An 8,675-nucleotide genomic window follows, 5' to 3' on the forward strand; every position below is an offset into this window, starting at 1 on the left:
AACTCAAATTATGACACATTCATTTTCTACATTTGCAAGATGATGCCTTTGGATTAAGGATATATGTGTATGTGTGTATTGTGTGTGTATGTGTGTCTCTGTGTGATATATATATATATATATATATATATATATATATATATATTCATTTACTTTTAGTTATACATTTATATATAAAGACATATTGTTGTACATTACAGATATTTTAATTTATTAACATAAATATGATACATTAAATAAAACTTAGCTTAAAATATTTGAACTGTCTTCAATGCTGTATAACTGTCCTCACAAAATACTTTTATTCTTTTAGTCAAAAACGCCTTCCAAAACTTTATTTTTAATATTTAATCATTTAATATTAAAAGAGCTATTTTTATCTTTTTTCTTGTTTACAGCTCCAAAATATGTAATTTTCCTTATGAGATAATACAAAATATTTTGTTTCCAATCTCCTCTTCATATCAACTTAATTTATTGTGCTATTTCTTCTGATTAACACTTTTTTCAGACTATCTCTTAGCAAAATAAAGAAAAATTCTTTAGAACCATTACACTGAAATGTAAACTTCAATCCTATTTTATGTCTTTTTTAAAAACTACAATTTTAGTTATACTTGGACACAATATCTTTATTTTGTTTATTTAATTTTATGTCATGCTGAGGATAAAACTCAATGCCTCACATGTGTGAGGCAAGCACTCTGCCACTGAGCCACAATCCCAACCCTTTTTTAACGCATTGTAATAATACATAAGAGTATGGTTCATTTTGACATTTCATACATGTATGAACTATAATTGATTCCATTTAAATCCCTAGTACTTCCTCTTTCCCTCAGGTTCTACCACTCACTGTTTCACTTTCTCTATCTTACTGGTCTTCTTTGTAATTACTTAAAATTGGCAATTCATAGACATACATAAAGATCAAATATACTGTGGTATATTCTTATATATACATGGCATTATTTGGTCTATATTATTCTGCAGTTCCTCCTTTTTTTCATCCCTCTTCCCTCTTTCTTTATAGCCTTCCTCTACTCCATTGATCTCTCTTCTGTTTTCATGGAATCAACCCTCCTTTTATTCCCCTTATTTGCTACACCTTCTGCATATGAAAGAAAACTTTTTTTCCCTCTCCTTTATGAGTCTGGCTTACTTCACTTAGGATGATATTCTCCAGTTCCATCCATTTGCCAGAAAATGCCACAATTTCATTCCTCTCTATGTCTCCATTTTGTAGATATACAAGATTGTCTTTATTCATTTATCTTTTGACAGGCACCTGGTCTGGTTCCATAACTTGGCTATTGTGAATTACATTGCCAAAAACATCAATGAACCTGTATCTCTATAGTGTGTTGATTTGTGTTCTTTTGGATAAATACCAAGGAGTAGGATAGCTGGGTCTAATGGTTCCATTCCTAGTCTTTGAGGAATTTTTATAATTTTCCAAAGTGATTGTAACAATTGTCAGTCCCACCAATATATGACTATACCTTTTCTGCCATATTCTCACTGACATTGATTTTTATTTTGATTCTTGATGCTTTCCATTCTAACTGGAGTGAGATGAAATCTCAATATAGATTTGATTTACATTTCCTTGATTGATGGGGATGTTGAAATTTTTTTTTGTATATTTGTTGGCCATTTGTATTTCTTCTTTGGTGTCTGTTGAATTCTTCTGCCCATTTATTTAATGTTTTCTTTTTTTTTTCTTTTGTCGTGTTATGTTTTGATGCTACGCTTTTTGAGTTCCTTATGTATTCTGAATATTAATCCCTTGTTGGCAAAGATTTTCTTCTATTCTGTAAGCTATCTCTTCATGCTCTTTTTTCCTTTGCTGTGTAGAAGCTTTTAAATTTGATGCCATCTCACTTATTGATTCTTGATTTCTTGAGCTTTAGGGGTCTTGTTACAGAAGTCAGTGCCAGTGTCCGTATGTCACAGTAGTAGTTTGTTTGATTCTAGCAGTTGCAAAGCTTCTGGTGTAATTCCTAGATCTTTGATTCATTTTGATTTGACTTTTGTGCCAGGTGAAAGAAAGGAATCTACTTTCATTCTCTTATATATGGATATAGAGTTTTGCCAGCATTGATGTTAAAAAGTCTTTCTTTTCTCCAACATATGTTTTTGGCATATTAGTTGAATATCACATGATTATATCATGGGCTTGTCTCTGTGTGTTAGTCTTCCTATCTTGATGCGCTTTCAATGATTTTTCTCATAATTTTTAATGATTCTTTTATTTTTTGCAAGTTAATATTATAAATGTAGCTAAAATACTGGAAACTGTAGCGATACCCGCTATTGTATATGTATCCGTGTTAGCTCTTCAGTGAAAAAATACTTGAGGAAGTTAACTTAAAGGAAGAAAGTTATATTTTCACTCATGGCTTTGGAAGTTTCATTTTGTAATAACTTAGCTTTATTTCTGTGGGCTTGTGATGAGATAAAACATCATGGTGAAAAGATTTGGAAAAAAAAAATGTTCATCTCATGGAAACCGGGAGGCAAAAGAAGGCAAAAGGTAAGGCAGAAACCAGTCGAGAAGATGTACCCTAAAATGTCTTGCCCTCCAATGACCTACTACTTTCAAGTAAGCCTCATCTCCTGAAGTTTCTACCACCTCCCAACAGCTTGTTAATTTATGACTCCATTGGGAGATTAATCCATTTTGAGTTTATTTAGAACCCTCATGATTCAGTCCCTTCCCATGTCTTATCACTGCTGCTTTGGAAATCTGCCACAGTCTGGCTGGGCACAAAATCAGGAGCCACTCAAGCAGGAACAAACTTTATTTATAAAACTCCCGCGCATGCCACACACGCAGCCTTCTCCCAGGACACACCACACCAACAGGAAATCCCTCCTCCAGAATTCCCTCCTACCACACTTCTCCAACCAATGGGAACTCTCATGAGATCTCCAAAGTAGCAGGCCAAGGTGGACAGCAGGGATTTAATCTCCAATTGAATGCACATCTTAACATAATCATTATCATCTCAATGGCTTGCTGGTGTCACCTTTCAACCAAAAATGCCATGTGTCATTCCTACTTGGCTATGGCTCTCAGCAGAAATCAAGCCTACTACATATGAACTTTGGGGTACATGCCAGATCCAAAGCATAACAATACCTAAAAATAGAAACAATCTATTTTAAATACTGTAATCAAATTTTTCACTTACTTCTGAAGTTTTTAAAAGCATTTTATTAAATATTTGTTGAAATTATGGCATTAAGAAGCAAATTCTATAAATATCCAATAATGAACTGAGAGAATATTTCCTTCCAACAACTTTAAATAATTTATTTTGTAGTGACACAGTGCATAGTGTTCAATTATTTATTTATTGCATTATAAATCTGAACATCTAGTGTTATAGAATAAATGTTAGAACTATGAGAAATACATGAAATAATGTAGCATGATTATTCAGATAGGTTCAACCTTTAAAATTAAGGTTTAAAAATTTAATTTTCATAAACAATATATAGTATAGTAAGAAATATTCTACTATATATTGCATAGTAACATATTTGGAGTATATTTAACCATACAAATTATATTTTAATATGTACATTGAGTTATTTATTTCATAACATTTTATTCTAAGACCAAAGTAATTGGTAGCATTTTAATCATATCATTTATATAATCTATATAAATATATAATCTATATTTAATCATTTCAATTATATCTCTCTAAACCAGATGATAATATATAAAATCTTATTCAAGGAGTAAACATAAAATCAATCATCAAATTTACATTTGAATAGATTACACTGGCTGGTAAAGGAATTGCTCATTAGAGGTAAGTAAGAGAATGGGAGGAAGAAGTCATAGCAGAAAGCGCAATTAAATTTATTATAATGATTTTCTTTATGAATACTAAGAACTAAAATCAGAAATATTTAATAGTGATTTCACTAGTTAAGATATTTTTAAAATACGAATGTACATACTTGTGCATGGGGAAAGGTAGGAAGTAAGATGTAAGAATTTAGAATGGCTGCTTGAAGTTTTTTTGGGAGAATGGAATCATGGCAATACCTGAAAATAAAATAGAGGAAAATCATACTTTTGTGTGTGTGTCTGTGTGTGTGTGTGTGTGTGTGTGCACGTGCGCGTGCGCAAGCGCATATGCCCACATGCACACATACCACATATGCATACACTGAGGAGGTGTAGATGAAAAAAGTGTAGTTTTGTTTTAGTATTACCTGTGGACAAGCAGTAATATCCATTGCCATAATTAAGATGTAGTTTGTCCTCCAAGGGTTCACATGCTGGAAAGCTGCTTCTCAGTTTGGAAGCCTAGAAGATGTTCCTTAGGTCAATGAAAAACCTGACATTTGGAAAAAAAAATGCAGATTTTTCTGAAATAAATCCTTATGAGTGTGCAGTTTATTACAAAAACCTGATACTGAGTGTCAGGAGCATCAGCTGAATTATATATGGGTCTTGAACTGTTCAGTGACAGAGGCGATGCCTTTCTTGGAAATCTCTATTAGAAAGCATCCATTTTAGCCTGCCCAGTTTGCTATGTGATGTTTGGTTCCATAGGAAGTTCTGAGCCAATCATGGTGCTATTTAGTTTTTGACCTTGGATTCAAATGCCAGCTGCTCCTGAGAAGAAAGTTATGGGCACAAGGTGATAATCAAAATCAAGCTGCTCATACTCTTGACCTTGGTTCTGCTTACACTGAAAAACTTTCTCACAATAAATTATTTTGAAGTTTATACCTATGTAATAAATGTGCTGAGTTTGTTGTGTTTTACTACTCCCCTACCTAGACTCAGTTTTTCTCTGTGTGTCTGTTTGTCTTTTCTCCATCCTCTTACTGTCCAGCCTGGGAACTTGAATTAACAGCTGGGCAGTTCAAGGCAACAGAGCCCTTAATTTTTCTCTGACTTCCTGTTTTAAAATATTATCTCCACTCCCTTGTGCTCCCATCAACCACAAGTTCTTCACCAGATGTGAACCCAGGTTGGTGCCATGCCCTTGAATCTCCAGAACTGTGAGCTAAATAAAGCACTCATCTTCATGAAGTTACTCAGTCTCAGATATTTTGTTATGTCAGTGAAAAAGGATGAAGATACCTTTAGACAATTGTTCAACTGGTCCTAGACAAACATGGACAAAATTCAAAACTAGTGTGTATAGATTGAACAATTCATATTTACACAATAAATAATGTATTTTGAATTATTTGGACTGGATATTGAGCATAAAGCAAGACATAACAGAGCTAAAATAGTAATTGAGAAATTTTCACATTTAAGAAAGATTAAAAAAAAAGAAAATAAAGAAACTCAGGGACTGAAATTGAGAAAAACACTTAGATTAATTTGAAAGAAGTAACATCCTGGAACACAAATAAATGGTAGAGGCTTGTTAGCCTGAGATTTCTTGTTTGAATACAGAAAAAAATGGACTAAACCTAGATTCAATTATGCTATCACTCCAACACACAACTGTAAAAGTAGCTATTCAATAGACCAGAAAGGAGTTCTCATATCAAACTATAACTCAATACTCATTTGTCAGTTTGTCTCTATCCTTTCCCCATCCCACTCCCCTAGGAGATTCATATTATTTTTAATTTCTACGAGATCACAAACTTCACATATGAATTAGATCATGTTGTACTTGTGTTTTTGTGCCTGGTTTATCCTCCGATTCTATCTTGTTAAAAATATTAATTCTTTATTCTTTTCATTAACTGAATGATACTTCATTATTCATCAATATCTCATTTTATTTATTCATTAATCAGTTGATTGATACTTAAGTTGTTTTATTTCCTGGCTGTTTAAAATCATGTTGAAATGAACAATGAATTATAGATATTTCTTCAACATACTGATTTTATTTTCTTATGGATATATGCTCAATAGTGGATTGCTGTGTTTTACCATTGTTCCATTTTTAATTACTTAAGGAAAATTCATAATGTTTTTTACAATGGTTGTAATGGATAAGGGACCCCTTTTCTCAATACCCTCCTCAGAATTTTTTTTGTTTTTTGTCTTTTTGCTAGCAGCCATTCTACCTTGAGGGAGATAATATCTCATTGCAGTTTTGATTTATATTTTCCTGGTAACTAGTGATGTTGAACTTTATTTCATGTACCAGTTGGTCAACTGTTCAACTTTCATCAAGAAATTCCTATTTAGGTTATTGTTCATTTATTATTATTATTATATTGAATTATTTGAGTTTCTAATGTTTTATTATTATTTTCTTGCCACATGAATATTTAGCAAATCTTTTCTCCTAGAATTTAGATTGTCAGTTTGTTGATTGTTTTCTTTGCTGTGAAAAACTTTGTAGCTATATGTAATTTCATCTGGCTATTTTTCTTTATTTGTTTTTCATGTCTTATTCCAAATAAATTCTTGTTCATGCTAATGTTCTGAAGCATTTCCCCTTTGTTTTCAGTTTGTTGTTGTTTTTGTTTTGTTTTGTTTTATTTTGTTTGGTACTGGGATTAAATCTAGGTTTGCTCTTCCACTCAGCTATTTCTCAGCCTCATTTTACTTATTTATTGTTTAATTTTATTTTGAGTCAGGATCTTCAATAGTTCCTTAGGGCCTTGGTAAGTTTCTGTGACTAGTTTAGAACTTGCAATCCTCCTGCCTCAGACTCCCAAGTGGATGAAATTACAGGAATGTACCACCGCACCTGGCTCCCCTATGTTTTCTTCTAGTAGTTTCAGAGTTTCATGTTTTAAATTTAACTTTTTATTTCATTTTCGTTGATTTTTACAAATGGCAAGAAACAGGTAGCTAGTTTCATTATTGTGCATGTAGACTCCAATTTTCTTAACACCATTTTTGAAAAGACTATCCTTTCCCCTAATGTGTGTAGTTAGTACTTTTGTAAATGATCTATTGTCTGAAGATGTGAGGCTTTATTTCCTGGCTTTCCATTTTATTCCATTGATGTGTTTGTGTTTGCATGTGTTCATGTGGTATTTTTAGTTTTATGAATAACTTCATTGTCTTTTTGACAGGGAATGCACTGAACATATAGATTGCTTTGGGTCATATGAACATTTTCATAATATTGATTTTGTCAAACAATGGGTGCAGAATTTCTTTCTTATTTTTGTGCATTCTTTAACTTCATTTTTGTTATTTTAGATGGGCTCAGGGTGTTTTGTTTGTCTGTTTCATTTTGTTTTTGAGATTAGGGGGGCAGTCTTTCATGATGTTGCCCAGACTAAACTCAGTCTCCTGGGCTCAAATGATCTGCTTCACAAGCCTCCTGATTATCTGAGACCACAAGCATGTGCCACCACATTCAACTTGTGTCCACTTCAATTTATTTCATCAATATTTTATAATTAATGTTCATAAACATTTTTGGCCTTTGAATTTAAATAATTTCTAGGCATTTATTTACCTGTTATAAATGAGTTTAATTTCTTGATTTCTTTTTCAAATTATCTGCTCTTGATGTATGACAAATTATTTTTGTATGTTAATTTTGTATTCTGAAAATTTGTTTGTTTTTTTTTATTTCTAATACATTTTTGGTGGAGTTCTTGGGTTTTTCTATTTGTGTGATCATATGTTAACAGTTATAATTACATTTCCTTTTTCCAGTTCAGATTTTTTTTAAATTTCTTCCTTCTCTCTCATTGCTCTCTGTATAAGATCATATCACAATAAAATAATGACAATTTGATTTCCTGTTTTCTAGTTTGATACACTTCATTTATTCTTTTTATCTGATTGCACTTGTTAGATTTAATAAATGGAGTGAAACACTTAAAAGTAAGCATCCTACAGCAAACACTTTAAAATACCTCCTTCCTTAAGTACTACTTGATGTGTTTATGTTTTCTTGATTTATTTTATAACCAATCATTTATTTTTATAACATAGTTCTCAAATTTATTTTGCAAATTAGCTGTTTGTCTTTATCTGAAAATTTCCATAGAACATAAAGCCATGTGTACTTTCCTCCATGTTTTACTCACAATATATAACATGAAATATATCAGAGATTCAATATATATTTGATGAATGAGTTCTAAGCTAATTGTGTTTCAACTGTATTTCAAATAAATGGACACATGTGTTATTACTATTTTTTTTTATTCTCCAGACTTGATTTCCCCTTTTTAATATCAATAATTTCTTAACTTCATTAATCTCTGAACCAAACTTTCTTTTACATGTTTTCATTATCTAATGAAGAAAGCAGCTGTCAGTTGAATAAAGAAGTAAGATTTTATTGAAATATAATCACACTATCAAAAAAGTATGGAATGCCTTATGAATTTGTATGTCATTCTTGTTCAGGGACCATTTTAACCCTCTCTGTATCATTCCAGTTTTAGTATATGTGCTGTTAAAGCAAGTACCCCTAACTTTTTTATTATGGCTCAATTTTGTGATCCTTCTTTTCCCTAAGAGATTCCCAAACATTTCCTAAATTACTTAAATGTCTATTAGGTTATAAACCCCTCAAAGGAGATAAATTTCAATTTCATCTGTCTTTTAGTTTTCCCTCTCAAAAACATTAAATATTAATACATTGGTCTCAGAGAACCAAAAACTCAAGCTAATTTCAGATATTTGTAGAGCTGATAATATTGTATAGACAATCGTACAACTTTTATGTCCACTTTCTATAGAATAGTGATAT

The 8,675-nt window shown here is 31.7% G+C and overlaps 1 non-coding gene across 1 annotated transcript; it reads right to left on the bottom strand.

Annotated features, from left to right (window-relative positions):
• Positions 1-8,284: 8,284 nt before the first annotated feature.
• LOC143411038 (U6 spliceosomal RNA) lies at positions 8,285-8,391 on the bottom strand. The gene has a single exon (XR_013092766.1). It is a non-coding gene; the product is annotated as a U6 spliceosomal RNA (small nuclear RNA).
• Between the last annotated feature and the right edge of the window lie 284 nt (positions 8,392-8,675).

This window comes from Callospermophilus lateralis, chromosome 11 (assembly GCF_048772815.1).
Source record: "Callospermophilus lateralis isolate mCalLat2 chromosome 11, mCalLat2.hap1, whole genome shotgun sequence".
Taxonomy (NCBI): domain Eukaryota; kingdom Metazoa; phylum Chordata; class Mammalia; order Rodentia; family Sciuridae; genus Callospermophilus; species Callospermophilus lateralis.